The 26917-nt window shown below is 54.5% G+C and overlaps 1 protein-coding gene across 1 annotated transcript in view; it reads right to left on the minus strand.

The window, feature by feature from the left end:
- SHB (SH2 domain containing adaptor protein B) overlaps positions 1 to 26917 on the minus strand; it is a 131618-nt gene that overhangs the window by 47961 nt on the left and 56740 nt on the right. The gene's annotated exons all lie outside the window — the stretch shown is intronic.

The following is a 26917-nucleotide window of genomic DNA, read 5'->3' on the forward strand; positions in this document are numbered from 1 at the left end:
TCTTCTGGAGAGGATGCCAAGGCCGGCTCCAGCGTGGGCTGAGGGGTGACCTCCCATCTAGATGAGGCCCCAGACAGGGACACTCATTCCAGCTGCTGCTCATTCCCAAGGCCAGTGGTGGCTGAAAGATGGACGTCAGGGTGCTATAATCAGAGGCTGCTGAGTCAAAAGGGGCACCTGCTGTGACCACAAAGACCCACTGTGTGCAGGGCCCACATGGGGACATGGGAAAGGGAGGAGCAGAGGCTGCTCTCAGGAAACCCACTGTTTCCAGAAAAGATACAACAGGCACCTAAGTCACCATCATACTCCACGGCCGAGGGGCTCAGTGCAGGGCCTGTGCGGGACGAGGCAGGAGAAGAGAGAGCACATTAGAACCGACAGCTCTGACAAGTGGAAACAGAAGAGGGACAGGGTTCCCTGTGGTGGGACCGGGGCTGGCCAAGCAGCGGGGCTGGGGAAAATGTGCTCACTGTCTGCTTTCTTGTTTTACTGCAGTAAAATATGGAGAACATAACACTTGCCATTTTAACCTTTAAGTGTACAACTCAGTGGCATTGAGTATATTCACACTGTTGTGCGACCATCAGCACCATCCATCTCCAGAACTTCATCTTTCCAAATTGAAACTCTGTACCCATTAAACACTAACTCATCTCCCCTCCCCCCAGTCCCTCAACCAACCGTCCTACTTTCTGTCTCTATGAAGCAGACTACTCTAGGGACCTCATAAGGGGAATCATCGTATTTGGCCTTCTGTGACAGGGCATGTGTCAGAAGTGTGTCTCTTTTTGAAGGCTGAATGATATTCCATTATTTGTCTGTTCACCTCCCACTTTTGCTGGAGCGCTGAGTCCCAACTTGGTGAAGACAGTGGGGGTGAGGCTGATACAGAAAAAGTGAGGGTTGTGAAAGGGAGCTGTTTAAACGGACTCTTGAGGCGTTCTCCCAATCAGAGTTCCCAGGGTATAAGTGTAGCAGCAGAAGCCCGCTGGAGCTACATGCCTGCAAGAGCAGCTGACAGAACAGGGGTGGCGTGAGCTGTGCGGGCAAGAGCTCTACTTGTAGGCTGGGCTTCACGATCCGAGGCCAGCTCGTGGCGATGACAAAAACCCACCCTCTGCACACACCCTGATACGACAGAAGCCAGCGGAGGCTGTGCCAGTGACCTTCAGTGTGGACACTGAATGACGTTACGCTGGGATTTCCCAAACTTCATTCAGTCACATGCTGACTTCATGATTTTGCCATCTTGGGTTATTACGTACCATTTTTATTTCTGTTACCTCACATTGTAAAGTAAATAAATTCAGTTTAAAAGGAAACTTTACATCACCATCCATAAGCCCTTAACCTTTATCAAAAATAGATGATAAACATAAAGAGAAGCCAAGGAGGCAGGCCGGCCACCCACGGGAGGCCAGCCCAGGGCTCTGCCGAGGGGAGGCGAGCAGCGCTGCAGAGCCGAGGGGCAGTGGGCGCCCACAAGGACAGCTTCTTCAGCAAACAAGGACTTTCTCTGTTTAGAAAGAGAGAGAATGAAAAGGGAAAACCTTCTCATGACATGGTTCTCGGGCCACCTAAAATCCCGTCTCCTCTGAGATGTTGTCCCACGCTTTGGCAAAACATGGCTTTATTGGGTCCCATGAGTAAACCAGGATGATTTGTCAGTTTTGAGGATGATGCTTCCCTTTTTATAGAGGAGGAATAGGAAAAGAGAAAAAGAGAAGAGCTACAAAAAGTAAGACTTGGTCACTTTAAGGTGAAGACCAACTGTAAGATACTCTACACAACTCTGTTAATCTTAACTAAATCTACCAAACTCTCTGACCTGCTTTGTGGGGTCACTGTCATCCACAGCACTCTTGCCCTGGTTCTAAGGAGCGCAGTCTGGCCTCCTGTCTTTGGACATCCCAAGGGCTGAGGACAGTGGGAATGCAGCTGACGGGCACGGAGCTAGGAAAACCATCTTCCTCTTCATCCCACTTCACAAGCAGGACCAGCAACCACGAACGTGGACTCTACAGTTTACAAAGCACTTTGCATGCAAATCGCCATTCAATCTTAGGCACCACAAAGCAATTCACAGACGCACCTCTGGGGGCCCCAATAATCAGGAGTGCCCTTGCTCGCTCTCCCACAGAGCCCAGCTGCAAACAGATACTCAATGAACCCGGTGGGATAAATGAACACAAGTGACAGCCAGAAACCACTCTTCACCCCCAAATTCCAGTTAATTTATGAAAGTCCCTGACGGCAGTGATAGAGTACTTAGAACGCTATCCCGAATGCATCTAGTTTGGTATAACATGAGATCCAGAAGAGATAGATAGTCTACATAAACACCAGCCTAAAAGGAAAACACGTACAGCTATTAAATCAGAGGGACTTGTGCACACACCTCTCATCCAGGATTTATTGTTCCAGTAGCATCTGCGTCTTAGCAAAGCTGGGTTAGTAACGGCATGCAGTCAGTCAGGGGATGCTCTAATGACAATCATTAAAATGAGCTTCCCCCATATTACATGGCGAATTCAGATTTTCATTAAGGCCCCAACAATGGGAGACAGTTAAGTAAATTATGGCACGCTAACTGGATGGAATATTAAGCAGCCATTAAAATGATAAATCTGAAGATTATGTAGCTACATGGAAAAGCATGCATGAAATTATGCTAAGCTAAAAAGTAAAAGACAAGACTGTTTATGCATTGAGCAAACCGTATAACGTGGGCTTTCTAAACAAGTCCTGGACAATGTGAATAACGCCCCAAAGGAAATTCTATCCTTGCTTAGGAATTGCTGAACAGCATCATCTCACACTTCGCCCATAGTATCTAAACTCCAACGACAGCAATGTTCTAAGTACAGTTACACTGAACAAGGGGCCGAAAACCTGACACAGGAAGGTAAACAGCTATTGTGTACAGAGGAAAGAATTACTGCATAATTACTTTTGAAAGTCATTTTAAATAATAAATAAGGATGCTAGTAAAGAAAAAACATTAATTAAGACAGGAATGCAGGAAAGTAAATATGATCTTATGCAGGGTGGGCTTATAGGAGCTGTGCATGTTTCAGAAGCAGCTGCCTTTCCCTGAGAAAATGCCCATTTAGAGAGCATCTTCGCTCTCAGGAGAGGTTCGTCAAGAGCCCCAGGAAGTCAAGGGCCAATGCTCCCGGCCAGCTTGCCACTCACTGTCTTTTGCCTGATGACCAGCTCCGTCTTCCTCATTACCCAGACCGATCTGTGACGGTCCAGAGACTGACCTAACAGGCGGGGGTGACCATATGTTTTAAGTCACAAGTTATCTGGACATCACCATCTATACAATCATGGAAAATGACCTTTCATGTCGAGTGGCAGGCTGTGATTTCATGCCTCTTAGGCAGGGAGCAGAAACATTAAATTGAGAGGGTGGGGATTTCTGTTGACCTCTGGAGTAGAAAGGTTTTCAAGTGGAACTACATATGGAGAAAGAACAGCAAAAAAAAAAAAAAAAAAAAAAGAGCATTTTCTTTAAAATCAGAGAACGTTAGGCGGGGAAAGGACCCTCGGCACATGCACCAAGGGCACAGAGCCAGGATGGTGAAGCAGGTGTGCTCACCAAGGACTGTGGCCATATAGAGGCAAGGGCCAGGGGATTATCTGAGCGAGGGACCCAGGACAGAGCCGGGTGCATACCAGGAGCCTCCCAGGTGGATCTGACGAGGGTTTCAAGTTCCGCAAGTCCACAAGCAACAAGATACGCTTTGCTCGAGTTGTCACCAACTTTGTGCCTCCCCAGCTCCTTTTTTTTTTTCTTTTTGCTTTGGCTGCCAGGAAGCTCAGAGGTAATTTTGATGCTTACCTTCAATAGCTATGTTAGCTTAGATATTGCGTAGATTCACTCAGCCCTCCTTCTACTTGGATTTTAACATCTATTATAACAGCCTCATTATCTACATTTCTTTTTATTATGGACAGCCTCAGATCTGTACATTGAAAGCAGACACACACCTAAATGAAAAAATACCTAACACATTTTATGCTAAGTATCTTTTACTAGTAAGAAGACTAGAAGAAGAGAAACCTTTTCTTTCCCTCTTTGCCTTCCCTTCAGGAAGAGAAAAAGTGGGGCAAGGATTGGCTTCACTGTCTGGGAGACTGACGCTGGGAGATGGTGCCCATCCCTGGTGCACCCAGCCTTCTCCAGCAGCATCCCAGTCATCCCCCCGGTCCTCAGAGCCAGCAAGGCATCTAGTGAATGCCCAGCAGAGAGCTAGAGGAAGTGAATGAGATATAGTCCTGGTCCTCAGGGAGCCCTCGGCGAGAGAGGGCCAGAGCCCCCAACACAGAGACGGCTCAGGGTCCTCAACAGCGGGAGATAGGACACCACATCTCAGGTAAGGGTAACTTGGGCGGGCCTGGAAGAATTCAGACATGAAGCTGTGGCAGGGTGGTGTGGCAGGGAAAGTGGGCAGTGGATGGAGGAAGGCCCGAAGCAGAGGCACCAGTGCTGGAAGCATGGAGAATGTGGGCCGTCCTGCTGGGATAGGACGCTGGAGGCAGGCGGAGGCAGCAGGTTCTGGATGGCCTTGAGTGCCTCAGGATGGTACCCTCGAGCGTGTCTAAGGAGAGCTATCCTAGAACCTCTGGGCGGGGTGGAGCTGGGTGGGGAGACACTGGCACAGACGTACAGAGGCCTAGCTGGAAATGACAGACGCTGGGCTGCAGGCCCCTCACCTCTAATTTTCCCAGCTGGGTTTGCCTGGGAATCCACACCAGATCCCAATCACAGGGTGGCAGAGCTCAGCAGGGACATGTGGCCCCTAGAGGCCTCCATTCCCAGGCCCGGCCACCACCTCTCAGCCCAAGAAACCTCTCCTGAGCAAGCAGTGGGCATGCCCGCACTTCCTCTCCCACATGGTTTTGATGCCACGCCTGGGACGCTAGGGAAGTGGGTGGATTAGACGCAGAGGTCCGGGCTGCATGACTGGCAAGACGCACCCACCACTGCCTGGGGATGCCCTGCACCCGCCTCCTGGAAGGAGCAAAGCCCTGGGCCCAGGTGAGCAACAGCACGGTTCCACAGCATGGTGTGGTGGCGGAAAGCACTGATCCTGCCAGACTGCTTGGGCCTGAATCCTGGCTCCAGCGGGGGAACTGGGGCAAGTTACCTTGTTTCCTCGTCCCTGGAGGGAGGACAACAGTGGCCACTTGGAAGGACGTAACGAGCATCATATGAGCTCACATACATGCGGTGTGTAGAACGGCGCCTGGTGCACAGAAAGCACTCTAGGAAGTGTTACCATTTCAGTTACCACCAGTAGAGGCTTCCTCAACCATCATTCCAAGAGCCCTCCCTCCGCTGAGATATCGCTTCATCCCCCAGAGCCACAGAAGGCCGGCTTACTAAAATCTGACAGGTCAACCCTGCGTTGGAAATGGAAGGGCTTCATCGTCAGCCTCTGAACCGACTTCCATCTCTCCATCCACAACTCCCGATTTTAGCTGCTGCTTTGGCCTCTCCCACCTCCCGGTGGGAGCCATGCTCCGGACCAGCTCTGCACACAACATGGAACACACGGGTGGGGGGGGCTCTGTGACAAGGAGTCTAATGGCCACACTTTACAGAGGGGGAAACTGAGGCCTGGGGAAGGGAAGAAAGTAGCAGGGTTGAGGCCCCAGGTCCCCTAACACCTGGACCAAGGCTCTTCCTCCAGCCCTGCCCAGACACCTCCTGACGGCTCTGGTACCACACTGTCTTACTTTGAATCTTCTGGAGGCAGGGGCATCCATTTCCATCAGGTCTGCAGTGCTAGAGCACGCCCAGCACCACGCTGAGTGAGGAGCCCTGCAGCAGTGCGGCGGCTGTTCCTGCGGAGACATGCAGGCAGCTGGGTCCTGACCACCGCACAGGGGAGACGAGATGATCCCCCCCCCGAACTGCTAAATCACCTGCTGGAGAAAGACTCTCTTCCCAGCTGGGGTCTTCAATGGAAGCCTGAATTCGGTGCAGCTCGGGAACCGCCCTTGGGGCACGCTGTGGGCCAGCAGGGCGGGGTGGCCCAGGGCAGCCTGCATCTCACCCGAGGGATGCTCGCGCCCCCATCTAGTCTGGTTCCTGGGGCCTGGGTACTCAGAGCTCCCTCATCATCGCTTTTCCAGGTGCGCACGGAAACCCCAAGACACGGAGGGGCTCTACAGAAGCAGGCCGACGGACAGGAGTGCCGGCACGTGGGCAGGAGCGGGGGACTGTCACCATGCAGCTGTGACACTCAGCCTGAGGGCCGGTGTACCCCCTTCCTCAGTCCTCCGTCCAGTGACAGCGCTTTCCTCCAGCCAATCTGTGGCACCAGAGGGGAGACAAGCCTGCATGCCTGTTGACACCCAACACGCTTTCCTCACGGTCTAAAAGGCCAGGCGGCCTCTTGGCAGGGCTCTGGGGCGCCCTCCACAGCACGGCCACGTCCGCCAGCCCTGCCGGCGCTCAGCCCAGGACTGCGTTGGCTGCAAGCCCGCTGGGCGGCTGCAGGCCGGAGCCCGGTCGCCATCCCCCGGGGAGGCTCACTGAGGTGACCTGCTGTTCCAGAGTCCAGGCTGCTTCCGGCTCGAGGCATGCGTCCATGAGTCTCTGTTTACAGCTGCGACCTTCTCAGAGAGCTTTCTGATGCCATGTCGATGACAAGACCCCAAGTCACAGGCAAGTGGGGAGCCTGGCTGCTTCTCTTTCTCAAACACCCACTGAGCCCCTACTGTGTGCTAAGGTGGACCCCAGGCCAGAGGCTGAGCACCCACATGGTGTTGGACAAGGTTCCTGCCCCCCGAAAACTCCTGATTTAGCAGGAGAATCAAGCCCCCAGGTCTACAAGCACGAGTCACTAATAGAGTCACTGGGCCCCCACCTGTGCCAGCACCATCCTGGGCACTGGCTGGAGACCACTGCTCACCGAAAGGCAAGTGCGACTGTGTTTTACAAGGTAGAAACTGAGGCTCAGCGGGGACTCACCCAGTTCTGCTCGCCCCAAGTACCCTAAAGCGGAGGTTCCGTGGAGGCAGAAAGCCAATGCGGCCCCAGGGATTTCAAAAAACTTGGGGAAGAGGTGGCATTTCAAGGAATCCCAGGTCCTAGTGCAAGGAGGCCCCTCGAGGGTCAGGGAAGCTGAGGGAGCTGCCTGGTGTCACAGCCAATGGTGGGCCCAGGAGCAGAACATCTCAGAGAAGAGGAAGCTTCAGACAGGCGGAGATGAGGGCGGCAGCAGAGGACAAGCACAGGGCAAGTCGTGGACAGAGGAAAGCTTGAGGGATTGTGAGGCCAAACCAAATCCTTGGAGTTGCCTTGAGCCCAGTGCTCACGAGGAAGAGGGAATGGGGAGCAGCCAGAAATGGAACTGCGGCTGGGCTATGGCAGGCCCTGACGCCAGGAGGAGGGGTGCAGGCTCGAAAGGGGAGGAAGTTGGAAAAGGTGGACCAGGAGTCTTAATCAGGTTTGCACTTTCACACAAAAAAAGCCCTTTCAGAAGCTGGCAGGAAATACCAGCGTGTGGCAATCAGCTGCTGATGGCCTGAAGGTCCAACCGTCCAAACAGCTAGGGCTCCACCCTTTCAAGAAGTGGACAGAAGATGCTCAGGGCTCCGCAAAGAAAAACATGCTCTTGAGGCTGGGGTGGCACCGCCATCCCCAGGTCAACCCTGAGAGGGGCAGGCGGCCCCCGGTCCCTGTGATGCAGGCAGAGGCTAGGGCCCAGTGGGGCTGCCTAGGGCCTCGGCAAACAGTCAGGCGCGAGTCCAGCCTCGGGTCTTCCGAGCACTGACGGCCATACTTAGAAAGAGGCCAGCCGCCCCTCTGGAGCAATCTTCCAGTCTGCTGGGCACGCTGAGGTCTCATCTTCCAGAGATGCCTCGGGCCACACTCTAATGTGATAAAGCCATGGGAGACAGGCTGTCATGCCAGACCACAGCTACACCCCTCACTGAGCAGCAGCACCTGCCCATTCTCACGGAACATCAGGGGAGGAACCATGGCCACGCCTAAGCCCCCTCCCCATCTGTCTGGTAAGAAATCCGCAGCTCAGACAAGTTGAGTGGTGCAGCCCAGGTCTCAAAGGCTCAACGGTCAAGAACACAGTAATGACCACTAAGAATTACCCAGCTCCGAGCACATCCTGTGTGCCAGGATCTAAGTACACTGCCTCCGGTTCCTCATTTCTGTAAGGGCGCTGTTGACATCACTACTTTAAAGATGGTCACACAGTGAGCCAGTGATAGAGGCAGCCTGGCTCCAAAGCTCACGCTCTTAACCATGCAGCCATCTACACGGCCTTTCCAACCCAAGTTGGTGCTCCCTCCATTCCACCAGGTCCAAAATAACAAGAACGTGGAGAGGTCAGCAAAGCAAGCAAGCGCTGGAAGAGCCAAGTCTCAGCTCCAGCTTGGTCCTGGCTTCACCGTGCTGAGCGATGCCAGGCAGGGCACCTCCTTCCCTCTGGTCATCAGTTTGCCCATTAGTCAGGGTAACTCAGCCCATCCCGAGGCTTATCTGATCAGGACCACACAGGTCCCTCCAGGAACCATTATGGTCAAGCAGTCTGGGAGGAAAGTGGTGTCAGGAGGGTGATGTCAGGAGGAAGAGAGCTGCCCATCAAAGAGGTATTTAAGCACATTCTAGATCTTTAGGGGGTGGCCAACACATGCTGCTGTTCCCAGTCTGGCTGGCCCTAAGCAAGTGGTTACAAACTGGCATCAGGTGCAGGGTGTCAGCCTCCCAGGGCAGAGCCAGGGCCCTCTCTGGGGTATGACCTTTCCTTCCTCCTGTACCTGATGGCACCCCTTGCCACATGCCAGGTTTGCAGCCGAATTGGTCAAACCTCACCCATACCCATCTGGTGACAGCAGCTGCACCGGGGCTCGTCACAGGGTCACTGCCTCACGCTGAGGGGTATTGCTGGCATCCTGCCCCGTGCCCAACACAGCTGCCCGGCCGGAAGCGACCTGCTGCGATCTGGCAAGCTCTCTGCCTGGCCTTCCATGCTCTGGAACTGCTTCAAGAGGAACTAATCCCCCCAGGGACTTGTAGACAACCTTGGCCTTCTGGATGGCGTTGAGGCTGCCAGCCTGGGATCAGCCTGGCCCTCCGCTCACCAGCTGTGTGACCCTGGCCAGCCGCCTGATCCATGGAGGCTAAGATTCTTGCAGGTGAGGCGGGAGGGGATGAAGCAGATGATCTTGGAGGCCTTTCTAGCTGCAGAGTCCCTCAGTCTGACGCTGTGAAGAGTGGATGTTCATACCTGCACTTTGTTCCAGCATGCGGCTCCAGCATGTGAAGGAGAAGGGGACACGTACAATAGTACCTGGTTCCAGTGTGTGGGGTCCCTGGCCTCGGCATCATAATCCAGCAAACTCCTCCAAAACATAACCACAATATGCAATGAGAACCCTGCCAGAGGCTCTACTCCGATACAAAGTTGTGCTTTCCTGCCTGTGATGGTTAATTTTATGTCAACTTGACCGGCGCACAGTGTGCCCAGATATTTGGTCAAACATTATTCTAGGTGTTTCTGTGATGGTGTTTTGGATGACAGTAACATTTAAATCAGTAGACCAAACAAAGCAGACTGCTCTCCCTAATGTGGGTGGGCCGCATCCAATCAGTTGGAAGCCTGAGTAGAATAAAACGGCTAACTGCCCCTGCCGCACCCCTCCCCCCTCTGCCAATTAAGAGAGAATTCTTCCTGCCTGACAGCACTTGAACTCGGACATGGTCTTTGTTCCTGCCTTTGGACTGGAACTATACCATCCTGGGTCTCCAGCTTGCTGGCTCACCCTGCAGATCTTGGGACTTGCCAGCCTCCATAATCGTGTGAGCCAATTCCTTGTAATAAATCTCTCTTCCTGGTCCTGTTTCTCTGGAGAACGCTGACTAAGCCATGCCTCTATGAAGGGCCCTTCCCCACAGCCTAGCACATGGTCCTAAGACAGGCTGCTTGTCTGTTCCCTTTCTCAAGAAACAGTTCCTGCAAAGACTGTGCATGAACACAGAGAGCCAGTCTATAAGAAAACCTCCATGACAGCACAGAGGGGATCTGCCACTTCTGACCCCAAAGAACTAGGGAGGCAGCTAAGCATGAGCTCCCTAAGAGGAACCTGCATTTCCACTCTCAGGAGACCTAACAGTAGCAAAGCCACTGTGAGACCACAGGTCTCGGTGGGGATCCCTATCGGGCCCAGGAGTGACCACCTGCCCAGGACCAACCCAAACTTAACAAGAAAGGCTAACAGCAAGACTCTCTCATTCCACACAGCACTTTCTGGTCCACAAAGCCCTTCGCACTATTTGGCTCTTATAACCGTCCGACTGTAGACAGATCCTGGTAGGCACAGCCAGCATCCCCAGCTAACAGGGCAAACAGGAACCCAGAATCGAGGGATTTGCCAAGCTACAGAGTGAGACATCAGCATAACTCCTACCCTGCTGGGCTTTCTAACTTTACTGACACATCTTTTGTTTCTCGGTGTCACAGCACCAAAGATAAAATGAAGTATTTTTTGTTTTGTTGAAGGAAGAGTGGGGAAGGGAAGGTGTGCAGGGCACAACGCACAGCAGCTAGGGACCTGAAGGCTGCCGCTGCTCAGAATCACTTTCAAGTGGCTCTTTCCTGTCAACAGCTATTACAGATGACACCATCCACACACCCATCTCAAGAATTATTTGGAAGGAAACATCTGGATAATGAATGTTTTTATGCGGGAAAGCACAAGCACAGGCCCTCCTCAGGGCCCTAAAAAGACTCCATACTGTGAACGGTGTCATCAAACGCCTGGAACACGAGAGCAGAGGCACCTCGAGATTCTCAGTGGAGAAATATCTCCCTGCTGGTGGCCTCTTCCAACTGGCTCCTCTCAGGGGGCCCCAGCCTCAAATGCCGCTGCCCCAGAGCTTCAAGTCCCGGGTTTCCGCTCACTTTGGGACACCACGTACTGAACCCCCCCAGCACGCTAGAGGCAACGCAGTGGCTCAAAGATGAATCCAACACCTCACTAGCGCCTCCCTTGAAGAAGCTGGGAGGAGGCCCCTGCCATCTCTCACCAGCCCCCGCGCCTTCAGTGTCAGTGCTGAGAGCTCCTCAGCCCAGGAACCCTGAGACTCTGCCACAGTTCCAGCCATCTGTATGCTCAGCTCCCACCCCCACGCCAGCATCTGAGGGCCGAGTCAGGTCCACCCCATCTTGACACACTCCCTAGCCGAGAACATGGTCCACAGATTCTCTGTAAATACTAGCTGAAAGAACCACATAAACGGTCTTTGCCAATTCAAATTCAGCTCAGAAAAAAATATTTTTAAAACATTTTTCTACCTTAGGAAGGGAACTGCATTCATAGATTGGTAGAGGGAGTATAAACTGGAAATGGCCCTTTCAGAGATAAAACTGCTGGTTCTAACAAAAATTAAATACCCTATGACTTGAAGTTATACTGCTGGAAATCGATGCTACAGAAATACCCAGACGCACACGCAGAAATAAATGTACATGGATGTTTGCCTCCGAATGCAAGAACAAGAAAGTGGAAACAAGTTAAAAGTCTGAGTAGGAGAATGACTGAGTACACTGTGCACAGTCATATTACAGAGCCAATCGAAAGATCTAATGACCTCAGACAAGATGTGCAATGCAGAACAATGTTAGGATAGCATTTATGCAGAGAAAAAAATGTCGTATGTAGAGATGTGTATTTTTGTAAGCCGATAAGAAAAAGACTAAACAATATACAACAAATTATTAATGATAATCCTTGTCTCTGAAGAGATTTCTTTTTATTTCCTATAGACGTGTACATCAATTTTTCTCGTCCGGAGCACACACTGTTTTAATGTAATAATTTAAAAAAAATTTTTAAGGAAGTTTCATGTGCAAATGTGGCACCTGGCACCATCCTCTTTATTACTGTGCATGACACCTGTTGAGTGCCTGCTTTGGAGTGCGTGCACAGTGCCAGGAGCTGCACACTCACCCCAGGACAGATGAGGGAACTGAGGCCGCCACAGAAAGAGCAGGTACCGGAGGTCCCACGGCGGGGCTGGGCCCTGCCACTCCTGCTCTCGTCAGCGCTGGGCCCTGTCCTACGGCTCCCTGCGGCTTTCGAGAAACACCCGGCTGCAGAATTCCCTCATTTTCTACTGAACCTTCTGGTGGAACAGGCTTTAGAGCAACAGCTTCTGCTTTGTGACTGTTTCTACACAATTTCCATTTCACGTCACGTTTACACAGCTAAAGTTTAGGAAAGTTCAGAGGAAACTGTTTTGTTTTTTAACTCTAAGATGTAGATTTTAATTGCAACATGCCCCAAACTTGCCCCTCGTCATCCATCCGTGGAGGCGTTAGGTTTTTAAAGATGCATTAAAGAGCTGTGGTTACAGTCTTGGCACCACCACCGATGAAAGCTTTCCCAACACACAGCTCCGAGGATGGGCCTCATCACTTTTTGGGATCATGCTTTCACTGCAAAGGGCCCCCACGCTCCCAGGGGCTTGAGAGCTTTTCTTCTAAGTCACAAGTCAAGGTAATTCCCATCCACCAACGTTGATCAGCGAGCCGTGAGCCAAACATCAACCCACGATGGGAGACAGCAAGCAGGCTGCCCTCTGGGGCAGGGCACGCTCAGGGATGCGGCGGGGCTAGACCTGATGCCCAGTCACAGGAGAGCTGCCTCCTGAAAGCCGGCTCCTGGCCAAGGGGATCAGAAGGGGCTACAAGCAGCACGAGTTCTTTTCCACAGGCCTGACACAGGATTCCCGGCTCCAACACGAGAAACGCGCTTCAGGACATGCACCCAGAGTCCTGACTCTGGAAATCCATGCAGCTAGAGCGGGTGACGGTGGAGGTCTGATATGGCACCTAGCATCACCAGTTCATTCTTCCATTTGCTCGTCCCACTGAGCATGCGGTTGCTAGTTTATGGGAAATGCTGTTCCATCAAACCTGGTCCCTGGCCTGGAGAAATTCACAGCCAAAACCAGTCTTCTCTGGGGCTGCTTAGCTGAATGTGTCACCTGCTGAGGTACCGCCAGGCTAAGGGCTCAGTTTTCACGGTGAGGCACAGGGAGCCATCAAAGGCTTTGGAGGAGGCCAAGGGCTGAGTAGGGGCCTGGGTCTGCCTCCTCAGGGTTTAGACTGCATTCTCTGCCTTGCCATCACATACAAACATATCCATTTGCACATCCACGTGCACATACGCAGAGTCACACACGCACATGCTAAGCTCTCTGGCAGCCTCATGCCTGAGCCTCTCAGAGCTCCCATCCCACCCTGGTGAGCGGGTTTTCTCTGTGGAGGTGGGTTGGGGAGTGGTGCAAGGGTCGAAAGCATTTCTTATCAGGCGTGTGCATGTGCGTGTCTCAGCCAGGAGCCAAGGGCACACGTGGTGAGTGACAGGAGAAGAGACTTTCTTTTAAAAATGACAACAGCAGTCCATATTACAAGCAGACACTCGAGGCTTGCTGAAGGCTATCCTCCTGGGACTTCCTGGAAGAGACGAGGCTCAGCACTTGCCTTTGGATTAAGTCTTGTGACCTAGTGACTGAGAACTGGGGGGAGGGTGGGGTGGGAAAGGAAGCCTATTTGAGTGTGAATTAAATGAGAAGAAAAAGGAAACTTTTGAAGAACATCAAATCAAGCTAAATAAGGCAGCTCCAAAATTACTGCTACAGAGAAAATATGACCCCAGCGAGGCAGGGAAGCCAAAGTGGTACAAAACAGAGGACAGAAAGTTCCCACCCGGAAACAACTGGAGGACGACTGTGGCCTCACTATGCAGGAATCCGCAATTTCCGCCGTGAGCCCGCAACGGCAACGGCATCTCGCTGGGTAGGGAGCGGCTGCCGCTCTCTGGAATTAAGGCGCTCTTCCAACTACAAAGCTGGCGAGGGAAGACAGAGATAAACCCAAGAGCATCCCTATCTGTTGGCTCAAAGACTCACAGAAAACCCAGAACCAGAAGGCTTGTGTGAAGCCAGAGGCCTGGCGGGCAGGGGGCGGAACTCGGGCTGGGGGTCAGGAGCCTGGCTGAGCTCACTGCCAGCAGACCCTGGGCAGGCCCCTCCTTGCAGCTTCCTCGTCTGCAAACTGACCAAACGTTAGGTGGCCAAGGGACCTCAGTTGTTCATTTATTTACTGAATCACCTTTTCATGTTGTTCCTTCATTTTCACATTTTATACTTATATATGGCTGTAGCAACCTAGTAGCATGGGAGAGGAAATGCCCATGGGGTCTGGGTGTGCCTCTCAGCCAGCCACTTCTGAGCTGTGTGCCCCTGGCCAGCCCTCCAAGCTCCCTGGGCCTCCACTCCTCAAGAGCCAACTGAGGTCACTAGATCTCAACGAATAACAAAGGGAGGGCAACGTGCATGTGAATATTATTGTCTTTTGTCCCACCCCTCGCTCCAGTATGCTCCAAACCTTGAATATCTTGGAATAAATGCAAATATAATTCAAATGGTTAACCTCCCACTTCCCCTGATGATGCAGTGCTTCAATCCCAGGTACCGGATATGTTGGCATGGACCATACGCAAGTACACACATTGTGGAACTGGACTCAGGGGACTTAGGTCAAGCCCTGGCCCGGCCATTTACCAGCTCACTCCCATGGGAGCAACCTGCCCCAGAGCCTCTGTACCCTCTGCTGTGGAGTAGGGAGAACACTAATATCAACTTCACGGGGCTGCTGTAAAATAAAACCAGACAAGGGGTATAAAGAGCCTTGTAAACCATAAAACCCTACACAGACGCTGCGGATGAGAGCGGCATGCACATACACGTGCGCAGACAGATACACAGCCTCATTTCTGGCTGACATCTGGTATAAAGGACTTGCCATTCCATCAGTTTACGTCCAGTCCACGAGGAGACGGCTCAATCCATTGTTTCTCTGTCATATCCGTCGTGTGCAGTGCCCTTCACTGATGCTGAACAAACAGAACCAGCTTCTATTTCGCTATTCAGTATTTTCCATACTTACCCCCCAAGGAAGGACCTGCAATGTGTGGCAAGGTCCTGAGAAGGCATGATCTGACTCCAGGACTCAGAAACACGACATACTGTTGTGCATGGCACCCACCACCGAATGACCTGAGGACACTCTGGGAAAAGGAGTACTTTCCATTCTACGTGAGCCCCTCACGTCCGGCGCCGAAGCTTTCCTCCTGAGCATTTCATTAAGTATATCATCTGCTTGCGTTTGGCACTTTTCCACTAGCTGGGAACCTACAAAAACTGATGTGGTATGACAGCTGAGTCGGTGCTGCCAGACAAGCTTCCTTGCTCGGAAACAGGGGGGTGGTGAGAGCCGGGAAGTGGGGCGGGGGGTGGCAGCAGCTGTCACGTTACAGCTGCGCCACATAGACACACACTTCAGATTTCACTCACGTCCCCCTGGCGGAGGCACCAGCCACAGGCACGTGACCGCCAGGGCTCCGGCACTCATCCTGGTCCGGGTGAGACAAAGCAGCCAGGCCTCCCTGGGGACGTCCCGCCCTCTGAGGAATCTCTCAGCTCCCTTTAGTGCCAGCTCTCCTCTGGCATCTAGACCTGTTGGCCTCTGCTCTTCCGAGTTCACTGCCAACGCACAGGGGCTGGCCTGTTCCAAGCCTGAGGGGGACAGGACCTCAGGGGTCCTGCTGAGGAGCCCCTTGTGAAAAAGTCCATTACCGTCTCCTCCGTCCTCCTCTCAGAGGAAGGCTGCCTCTGCCTGGCCTGCTGTCCTCACTGACGCGTCAAGCACATTAACAGCGGGAGTAATATTGTGGGGGACGGGGAAGGGGAGCAGAGAGGAGAGAGGTGCTACAAATCAGGAGGAGGACAAACGTGTTGAGAAAATCACAAGCACCTGCAGGGGCCCCAGTTATACCCCAAAGGGAGCTGGCTCGTTCGTTAGGACCCTCGACTGCACTCCCCTACATCTGCCAGAAGGGATGGCTTACAATCAATTACTCTAAGAGCCAAATCATCACTTTAGGCAGATGTCTTTCAATGTCCAATTGGCTCACATCCAACAATTCTATATAGTAGGTCAAATCATTCTGTTTCCTGGGGGTTTAATTTGCAACTAATTCGTCTTACAGAATTCACCAGGAAGCTCCTGCTGTTTAAAAAGAGACGCGCCGGGGAGCTTTACAGAGATTTTCTATGTAGTGGACAACCTGAAATAGTTGTTTTGAAAAATGTCCAAGCTGGAATGACCACAGTCATTCTGTGTGCCCACAGCCAGCCATGGACTGCAGGCGGGAGTGGACACAGGGCAGCCACCTGTCCACAGGCTTGAGTGAGCACCTCGCTGCAGGAGGCTCTGAAGTCCCCCTCCAGCCTCACATTCAGGAGAGCTGCCTGGGTTCTCGCCTGCATCACATGCTTCAAGCTCCGCTGGGGCTCCTAGTGGAAGCCTGCTCAGCGGGGATGAGCAGCACTGTGGAGGACAGCCTTGCAGCCTGGCCAGCCCTGGGGAGAGGGACCAGGTGTGCAGAATCTGTGACTAACACCACAGGTGTTTGGGATGCATAGACCTACTTTAAGTACTTACAGCAGTTCTTTGAAAATATTTGGTAGGTCAACTTAACACTTAGGCGAGAGTCTAAAACCTTCATCTCTACAACACCGGCTGGCTCCCCATCCCCTGAAGGCGGGACAGATGTGGAGTCACAAACGTCAGCGTGTTCTCTCTGTGCCAGGCCCTGGGCACCCCACGCCCTCGACCAGCAATGGCCTTTCGTTTCAGCGCCTCCTTTCAACACCCAAAGGCCTTCATGGGCAGGTTTAGATCTCACCTCCTTCCAGTGCTGCCCCTGACCACCCTGGGGAGGCACGCTGCCCTGTTGCTGCCCGCTCTAGCATGGATCATCCATCTCAATCAATCAGGCACGGCCTCGAGACATTTTTTCCAGGGCCGGCTTTCACTGCCACGTGACTGTGTCCCCAACTTCTTACCCTGGACCAATTTCCCAACTTGACCTCGGTTTTAGAGCAGAGGTTCTATGAGATGGATGTGTGTGCCCCAAGTGGTCCAGCGCCCGCCTCATACCAGCGGCAACTCAATGAGCCCAATGATTTGATTCAGGAAAAGACAAGCTGAGGGCTAGGAAGTGGGTGGGGGAGTTTATGGGTCACTGACTCTCAGGAGTCCTTGGGGTAAAGCCCAAACTCCTTCCAGGGGCTCAGAAAGCTCTCTAGGAACTGGCCATCACACACATCGGGAGCTGTTCATCGTCCCATGTGTCTTGATGCTGCAGCCACGCCGGTCACCCGGGGCTCTCTTCACTTCTGGGTGTGGCACAGGCCATCCCTCCCCTCTCCTCTGAGCTTCCCAGGACCCAGCTCAGCACCTGTCAAACCACTGGTGAGTCTCCAGGCCAACACACTGGTCCCTTCCTCCAAGTCTGCTCATCTTTCAAGACTTGGTTGGGCTTCAGCTCCTGGGAAGCCTTTCCTGGCTCCCCTGTCCTGGGAACCTGAGTGATGGTCCATCTCCATGGGGACCTCCACCCCATGAAGTGAGGTCTGAGACACTCTGGTGCCTGACCTGGGTTCATGGCTGCCTCCCAGGGTCTCGTTTATGTCAGTGTCCTCAGTGCCCGGCAAAGGAACTGGCTAGGGGATTTCAAAGTGACCAGGGAATGGATGAAACTCTCCTGGAGCAGTGCCGCCCCACCGCAGCTTCTTCTCTTTTGGCTGATCTGAGAGGCCCCGGCGCTGATGTCCAACTCCACCCCTCTCCTGCCCCTCAAAGGCCTGTCACGCCTCGGCCATGCTAGAGCCCTGTGCCCTTCCCCCGCGGAGAGATGGGGCTGAGGCCGACCTTTCACCCCGCAAAGAGACAGAGTCCGAGGCATAGACGGGCACTTGCTGCATTTTGCTGTGGCTGAGCTGCTCGCCTGCCTTCTTGTAAGGGGAACATGGGGATTTACAGCTTTCCTGTCACCCGGACATCTCAGAGCACCAGTGACCAGCAGCCAGCAACTTGGAGGGAGGCGGGAGGGGGCACCAGGGCCAGGGTCAGACCAGACCGTCGCCCTGATAGCCTGGGTTTCCAGGCCACAAATGGCTCCATAAAACGTAAACTTCCCAGAAACACAGACGTCCCAGAGACTCACGACATCTAGACCCTAGAGCAGTCTCTGCATCGTCTGTTTTCAAATTCAGGCCAGCACGTGCTCCAATAGCCTCAAAATCATTCTTTCTGTGTGTGGGCGCTCATTTTTCAGGGACAAACAGGAGATCCAATAGTCCAAGTGATTATTCCATTTGAAGCCATTAAACCAACTTTAAAGGCAAACCCGAGATGGTGTCAAGGAAAGGCCCATTTTCATTCCATTTCAACAAGCTCTTGCCCAGGGCCAGGCCCCACGCTGGGCGCTGGGGAACTGACCGAATCACCCAGGCCCTGCCCAGGCTCCTGGAGGACACAGAGGTCGCTCAGGACTCAGAAGCTAGGCAGAACAAGAGAGAGGGAAGAGAAGTGTTCAGCGAGTCCTGTGGGAGCAAGAAGCCTGGGGAAGGTGCGGAGGAGGAGGTGACAGAGAGAAGTGACACAAGAGAGCAGGGACGTGCTGGAGTGTTGCCCAGAGCCCTCTGAGGGGAAGCAGAGGGAGGTGTGGCTTGAGGACGGCCTTCAGAGTCTGGACTTGGATCTGGGGGACCCAGTGAAGGTCTCTGAGCAGGACAGTAACAGGGTCGGCCATGCCTGGGAAAAGCATCTGGCAACAGCGAGAGGAAGGGATGTGGAAAGGGCGAGTGGGGAGTCTGGCACATGGCCCCCCATGCAGTTCCTGCATCTTTCCTCCTTGGCCTCCCTCCCCGCTCTGAGAGCATCCTCTGTGGGGTGAAAGACAGTGCACTGTGGACACGGGGCACCCAGCTCAGTGGCCGCTCCTTGCAACTCGGATGATGCACGTGCAGAATGACAGTCCTTTAAAATACACTAAAAAGCATTTTCTTAAAAGGAAGTACAGTGAAATTATGCTTCATTTGGAAGCAGGCTTCTGCGGAAAGACATCCCCCAGGGAGTCTAGTGTGACGTCAGCTCACAAACAGGTCTCCAGGGTGTTGAGTGGAAGCTGTGGCACCAGTGTCACATGCTGTGAGGGGCTCTGATCACAACCGGTAAGATGAGAACAAAGGCATCCGAAGGCGCAGCCACACCCAGTGGCCAGCCGCGGGGGCTTTTGTCTGTGGGAGGTCGTGTCCCTGAGCCTAGTGGGATCTGTGGCTTCTAGTGTCTTCCTGATCCCCCGCCACCACCAGAGTGGGTCAGCGCAAAATCCCTCAGGATCGGGGTGAAGCCTTGACTTCAGAGACGGGGAAACTGAGGCCCAGAGGGGCAGTGCCTTGCCCAAACTTAAGGCAGGAGCCAGTGGAGTGGGAATGAGTCGAGCCCTTCAGCTCTGGAGTCCCCCCTGGGCACACCATGCCCTTGCGGCGGCCCTGCGCTGTGTGGCCGTTCAGATTCTCAAGGTTCCCGCCAACAGATCACAGCCCTCTGAAGCTACGGAGAGGAGCCTGCAAGGCTAGGCCCTCGCACAGCCAGGCCTTCCACATGGGCCACACTCCCCTCCGCAGACCCCATGCTCGGGACTGGCACCAGAATGGTGCCTATGCCCCTGCGGTGGAGGCAGAAAGAGAATGAAGTGAGAAGTCAGGGAGACCAGAGCAGAGCATCGGGAACCTAAGGAGAGCCCAGGCTGAAGCATGGGACCCTCTGTCCCGGTTGCAGAGCTCTGAACTGACATGCAGATTCCTGGGCTCCAGCGGGGCCTGCGAGGGGCGGGGCCTAGGACTCAGCATTCTCAACACTCCCACCCTCCTCGAGTCCCCACGTGACTGTGGTACAAACTGGGGCTGGAACGCCCTGCACTCATGGGTCTTCAGGGCAGCTTGCTCCTCAACCTGGCCCAGGGTTTGAGAGACTGGAGTAGGAGCCTCTGGGAGAGCGGCTGAGGGGCGGGCTCCCGACCCTGCACCTGCCCTGCACTGCGCGCTCCTGCCCTGGTGGGCCTGCTCAAGGCAGGGTGGGCCAAGTCTGTCTGCAACTCGGGGCTAACCGAGTGCATCCACGACTCTCTCATGATCTGCCCTCCCAAGCCGCCAGGGCTGCCCTCGTCACAGCCTGAAGGCAGGCGCTCTGGCCCTCGGAAGCGTGGGGCTGAGCGACTTTACTTGCCACACGTGAGTTGCAAGAATGAGTAGGGGGTTGAGGGAGCTCAAAAAATGAACCACAAAAACTGCCCTGCTGCTGCAGAAGCCTGGCTCAGGGTCAGGGTGCAGGGCTCCAGTTCTGTTTCCTGTGTCACTTCAGGAAAGTCCCTCAACGTCTCTGAGCCTTCATCCCCTGACCTGCATAACGGGATTAGCCCCACATGTCCCATCTACCTCCCCCGGTGGCATGAGAATTAAGGAGAATGGATGTGCTCAGTGAGTCACTGTCAACCCAGAGTTATCATTACATAGTTTTTTGCTCTTCCTTTTTTCTTTTAAGCATCAGGAAAAGGTTTGTTCTTTCCTTCCTGTTTTAGAGATCGAGTCAACTCAGAGGTAAACAGGTATTATTTTTCAGCAGCAGGTGAGAAAGCATTTGCATGGCTTATACCCGGCTTGCCTCTTTCTTCCGGAAGAGAAGTCAGGGGTCCTTGGTAGGCAACTCTGAACGGCCTTTTCATAATTTTGAAATCTCAAGTAAGAGTGTGTGTTTGTCGTACTCACACAGGGAAGGGAACCACCCTTGTCAGGAGGGGAGATAACTGTTGAGCGCGCTTCCCTGGCAGAGCCCCGCATGTCACTGAGCACGGTAAGGACAGCTCCGCACCTGGTGTCGAACTTGGGGCCCCAGATGCGCCTGTGCCTCCTTGCCCTGTGTGGACACACAGGCTCTTGGTGGATGAGGAGAGCCCGGGCAGCTCTGCCCCCAGCCGAGCTCTCTGAGTGGTTTGACGTGGAAGCCTCATCTAGGGGAGTTGGGTCGGACGCTCTCTGAGCTGAGTCCTCTGAGACCACAGGGGTGGCAGGCAGCCCCTGCGAGTGGGGAGGAGGGCCAGCTGGCTCCAGAGGGTTAGGTTAGCTCCCCTGGAGGCCATGGGCTCACTGGCACCTCGGGCTGTCGTCCAGCGTCCACCACTGACTTAGAACGACTCACGCAGGCAGCAGTTCACCCAGGCTGACCCACGGAGGCCTCCGCAGACAAGAGGACCCCTTCCCTGCCCCTCCAGCCTGTGAGCTCTGCAGGCAGGAGCCGCTGGGACAGCCTTTATCCCCGTGACCACGCCCCACAGGACCTGCTCACAGCATAGGCTCTGGTCAAGGAAGAGAGGGGCCAGGGACTGACGTGACAAAGCAAACCGAGCGCTGCACGTGGAGTCCTGGGACCAGAGCTCACGTCTGGCGCTGCTGCTGGGTGACCCTGGGTGGGCTGCCTCGATTCTCAAGTTTGCAGTTTTTCTGTCTTAACAATGAGAATAACAGGGCTGCCTCCAGGCTTGTTCTGAGGCTGAAATGAGATAATGTCCAAGAAAGTGCTTTGCAGTTAGTAAAAGGAGAAGTAAATATAAACTGTTATGACAATAACCCCACGCATATAACTGATAGCCAAGGTCCTGGAAAAAATTAGAGAAAGGCCAACTAATCAGACAATATTAATTAGAAATTCCCACAGACCCACACATTTCCTGAAAGAAAGCCATTTTCCTTGAGACTCAAGCTGTAGAGAGGGAAAACACCCCTCCCTGCAGATGGGGCCCTGGAGGCAGAGCGATGGACCGACAGGGGCTCCAGCAGGGGAGGCGGAGGCCCGCTTTGCTCTCCTCTGTGACTGACAGAGGTGACAACTCTCGAAGATGCCAGCCACCGCAAAGCCTGAGGATGCACAAAGAAGAGAAGATGGGTGGTTTACAGGTAATGAACTCCCCAGAAACAAGGGGACACTGGCTGTAGGACGCTCTGAAACATTAGAGAACCACATGGTGGGGCCTAGAAGGAGCTTGGGGCTGGGACCCCACTGCCCACTGCTCCCGGGGGCTGCCCCGCCCCACCCCAGGCCTTCTGTTTCTTCCTTTATAAAACAAGGGGCCACCAGACAGTCCCGGTCCAGCGCAGTGTAAAGTCCTCACACTATGAAGGGAGGTTTCCAGAAGGGGGAGCTTTTCAAACAGCACCACACACAGCTGAGGTCAGAGTCAGCAGCCCAGCTCTGCTGACCCCAGGACTCTGTGTCGGGTCCCTGCAGGGCTGTGAGGCCCCAGGGTTTAATGGGATCTAAGGCCACGGCACCTCGGTCTCAGCCCAGAGACTTGGCAGTGCTGCGCATGTTCGCATGAGTGCAGGGCCGGGGCCCAAAAGGCAGCCCGGAGCTTTTCATTAGCACGGGGAGCCTCGGGAATTTACAGCATTCTTGGTCCAGATGAAAATTAGCTTCAAGTCTAGGGGGTGAACAGGCTGAGTATATTAATAACAAACGAACCCTTCCTCCTAATTTCTGGGTGTAAATTATGAAAGTAATGAAAACATCGCCTTGTTTCCTCTGAGGCTCGTTCGACAAGGCTCCTTTGCACCACAGCCTGGGCTGAGCCAGGCGCGGGTGAGGGTGGGAACAGGGTGGAGAGGTGAGCCAGGGGCCTAAGCGCGCGCCCTGGGTGGGTGCTTTTCACAATTCTAAGGCTCCCTCAGCAAAACACAGGGACCTCCTTAGGGTCTGTTGGGGCCAGTCCCCCAGCTCCTCCTTCCAGGTCCCCTCTTAGAGCATGGGGCTGGGCCACGCCCCTCGTTGCCTCTGCGCCTACCACGCTTCCCAGTCACCAAGTGAAGAAGTCTGTTGTAACCCACACCTCCCACCAAGCAGATGAGACCACACCCTGCCCCGCAGCCCCCGGTTCCCGCTTCTGTGCCCACGCCTGACACACTTCAACCACTGACCGCAGTGACACTTCCCCCAGAGCGATCCAGGGGGCAGGCCCGGGGGCTCCACTGCCCCGTACAGCAGGGGCTCAACAGACGCCGGGCAAAGCCCCCTCCTCAGCTTTGCCTTGAAAGTCGGGGAGAGGACCTGGGGTCGGGCTGCCCCTTCTCTACCTCACCAGCTCTGACACTGCCCCAGCCGCCCCCTTCCCTCAGCAGCAGCTGGGCTCAGCATCAGCTCTTTCCTGGCAAAGACTCTGCAGAAGCAGCTCACCAAGGGAAGAGCAGTGACGCCCCAGAAGAGCTGGAGGATGAGGGGTGGATGGGGTGCTGTCACCCACTGGCTGTTTTCCAGTTCTGCTGGGTTGTGGAGTTGTTGCTGGGGCAGCCTCTGCCCTACTTCAGGCTTCTGCCTTTTGTTACTGGGGAGGCCAGAAGCTGGCTCCCAGCGATCCATCCAGTCTGATCCTACGGCTGCCCATCCCCATCCTCAGCCCGGGGTGCTCCCCGTACCCCACTGACTACCTGACCTGCTCCTGCTTGGCCTTCCGAACACAGCTCCCAGACCCAGAAATCCTCCCTCATGGCCCTGGGCAGTCGCTCCAGCCTCTACCGCCGCTTTCTCAATGGTAAAATGGAAAGGATCCCACGCATTGCTTCCCTGGGCCTCAGGAAGGCTGAGCAGGGAGCTCTGCAGGCAGGGGTCCTGACTGGATGCTCACAGGACTGGTTCTGGTCAGAACGGCGGGAGTTTGGGGAAACAAGCAGGTCAGTGAGGATGGGCAGGTGCAGACGGCTTCAAGGGAAGGTGAAGCGGAACCGTTCTTGCAGGCAGGCTGAGAAGGGAAGGCACAGCACAACCACGGGTACCAAGACGGAGCCCAGTAAAGAAGAAACCGAAGGAGACAGACTCTCCCCTCACCCACACAGTGCCAGGATGGTGTTGGCTGGAAAGGTCAGGTGTGGGCAGGCCAGAGGTTGTCCCAGCTTTGGCAGGCAAGATGCCAGTGCCGAGCCGAGAAAGGCACGATGAAGGCTGGTCATGCGAGGAAGATGAGTGCTCGGGCGCTCAGGCACCCAGCTAGAGGGGAGAGGTGGGGAATCCAGGGGCCAAGGGAGGGTGACAAGGACAGCACAAAGACTTGAAAGGACACTCCATCTGGTGACAGGATGCCAGACAGGGTGGCTTCGTAGAGGACTCTGTGGTTGGGCTCAGGGACACGAGTATATGCCAGTCCGCACCTGGAGAATCAAGGCCTAGCAGATGGGAGTGAACCTACAGAGGCACAGGCCAGTGGGCCCGAGCCCAGGATGAGAGAGAGGGACACGTGGACCTGCTGGCCAGGGCCCAGAGGTGAGCCAGCGGGGAGACGATGAGGCCCAGTTCCAGCCTGGGAGCCTTTAATCTTTAGGGAAGAGTGTACTGATCACTTACACAACACTCCACCACAACCAGCAAGTTCCGACATTCTTTACCAGAAAGTTCCGGGCCAGTATCTCAAACACTGGGCACCAACAGTTTGAGGGCAAGAGTTCGGAGCCCTGTGGACCCTGCTCACCAGGGGCCCTCAGCCCAGCAGATAAATTATGGCGCAATGTGCTGTATCAGCAAGATCCTACAGAGTGATTGCGGCAGCTGGAACAGGGAGACCCACCACGGAGCTCGGGCCCCAGGAGATGACCCTTCTTCCGGCACACCATTGTTTAGGTTGTCAGGTACAATTACAAGCCTGCGTTCTGGAAGGAGAGAGAAGTGGCATTTTATTTATTTATGCTCACGCTACCTCTTTTGGAGAAGTGGAGGTAGCCTACCACAATCAGACACGTGGACTCGGGCGGGGGGGGGGGGAGGAGAAGAGGGGGAGGGGGAGGGAGCCTGGGGTACCTGCCAAGCTACCCCACAGGCAGAAAGACTTTGCATCGAAAACAAACCTGTTATTGCTCCCATCCCACCCCAACATGGCCAGGCAGAGACCCGGCAGGCAGAGGGGGCCTGGAATGGGGCACAGCTCCAGTCAGCCTGCATGACTCAGCTTTCTCATCTGCAAAATGGAAATGCTCACAGTTTCCTCCCAGAGCCTTGGGGAGACTCCCTGCATAATCTAGAACAGGCGCCCTTTAAATACAGCCCTCTGTCATCGTTATAAGCTTCCAGAAAGCCAGCCTGAGCCCTAGTTAGGGGAGGGTACTAATTAATTAGTCAAATAATAGGGTGTGGGGCAAATCGCTGAATCTCCTTCTTTAGGCTTCTGGAGGAGCAGGAACCTGGCAGGAGGTCTCCTTGGACGGCCCTTGCAAACCAGCTCCTCTCTCTAGGTCCTCCCAGGGTGGCCCCCAGGCCACTGGAGCACTTCGGGGTCCTCTGACCCGGCTCTAACACCCTCTAGAACACAGGAACACGGGAACACACAAACGCAAGGGGGCCCACATCTGAACCTGCTGACTCCTCCCCCAAGAACCTTCCTTCTCCATCTCATCTCAGGTAGGACAGTCTCCGTCTGGCAGCTGACACCTCACCCTCGCACTCACCAGGATCCCAGCTCCTCCCTCTACCTTACCCACTGCTCCCCAGTGGCTGGCAGGCTCTTCCCCTCCAACCACCCGTTCCTATCTGCAGCACCCTGCAGCCACAGTCCTGGCTCCTTAACCCCCTGGCCCAGATGACTGTAGTCGTCACAGAACCCAGAATTAGTCTCCCTGCCTCTTGCCTCTCCCTGCTCTAATCCATCCTCCGCACCCAGGTGGGCAGGACTTCCTAAACAACTTCCTGACCGTGTCACACCCTGCTCAGCAGCGGGCGGTGCTTCCCCACAGCCTCCAGGCCCTGCCCCACACAGGGTGCTGCTGGGCAGTGAAGACGTGGGGAGCTTTGCTACCAACCCACCTGGCTCCCTGAGTCTATTTCTAGACAGGCATTTCCATCAGTTTCTGTGCCTTCAAATCTTTCAACGTCTTTCCAGGATTCCGAAAGGCAAGGGGCAGCGATAGGGAGGTGTGCTCCTCTATTTCATGTTCCCACTCCTTTATTTCTACCTCGGGGAGAGTGCCCATTTCTCTCAGGGCTGCCAGGAGAGAGAAGGCGTCAGGGGCTGCGTTCCTAGGGGTCTGGGCCCTGGCTGCCAATGCTCAGCAGGACACTCTGATCAGCACCCAGGCCGTCACCCCTCTGAGGCTGGGTGCACAGAGGACAGCGCTCACTACGCCGGGAAGATGCACAGCAAGCCTAAGTCTGTGCTCCTACACCAAGGCCATGGAGAGAGGGACACGGCCAGCCCCTGGCCAAGCTGCGCCCCTCATCCCCCACAGACAGCACTGAGACCATGCTACCTCCTGAAGGTGGCCAGGGCCCTGGGACAAGTCTCCACTCTGCTCTTGACTTGAGAAAGCCCCTGACCTCCAGGCCCCGTGACCCAGAGCTGCGGGGACTGGAGGTTGCTGAGCGTCTGGGAGACGAGAGCTCCGGAAATGAGTCTGTGGAAATCACAGTTGTGTGGCACGTGGAGTGGAAGCTTTCTGAGGACGGGGACTCGTCTTGTTCACTGCTCAACCCTCGAGCAGAGAACAGGGCCGGCACCCAGCATATAGCACAGACACCCTGGGACGAACAACTGCACTGCTCTTTGTTCCCTAACTCAGGCCCTGCGACTCCAGGCAGCTGGTTCTTGGAAAATGGGAAAAGCGTTCACAGCGAGTAGTAGTTTACTGTTTGCTTCCTTTTCTGCCACTTTTCTCCATCTAGACTTGTATTCCTGCAGTCATTCAATTGGGGAACAGTTACTGGGCCAGAGGAGGCATGAAGACAGGTAAGACCCAGTCGCTTCCTTCAAGGAGCTCTCAGCCCAACGAGGGAGGGGGAGAAGAGGCACAAGCAGACACCTCCAGGCAGTCCCCGCATGGAGAGAGAACTGGTTTCTAGGACAGAGCCGGCAACAAAGGAATCCTGTCGACTCCCAGCCAGAGGCCAAGCCAGCTCCTTACCCTCCTCCCCACCCACTCACCAAGTGGCTA

This window comes from Equus przewalskii, chromosome 26 (assembly GCF_037783145.1).
Source record: "Equus przewalskii isolate Varuska chromosome 26, EquPr2, whole genome shotgun sequence".
In the NCBI taxonomy this organism is placed as follows: Eukaryota; Metazoa; Chordata; class Mammalia; order Perissodactyla; family Equidae; genus Equus; species Equus przewalskii.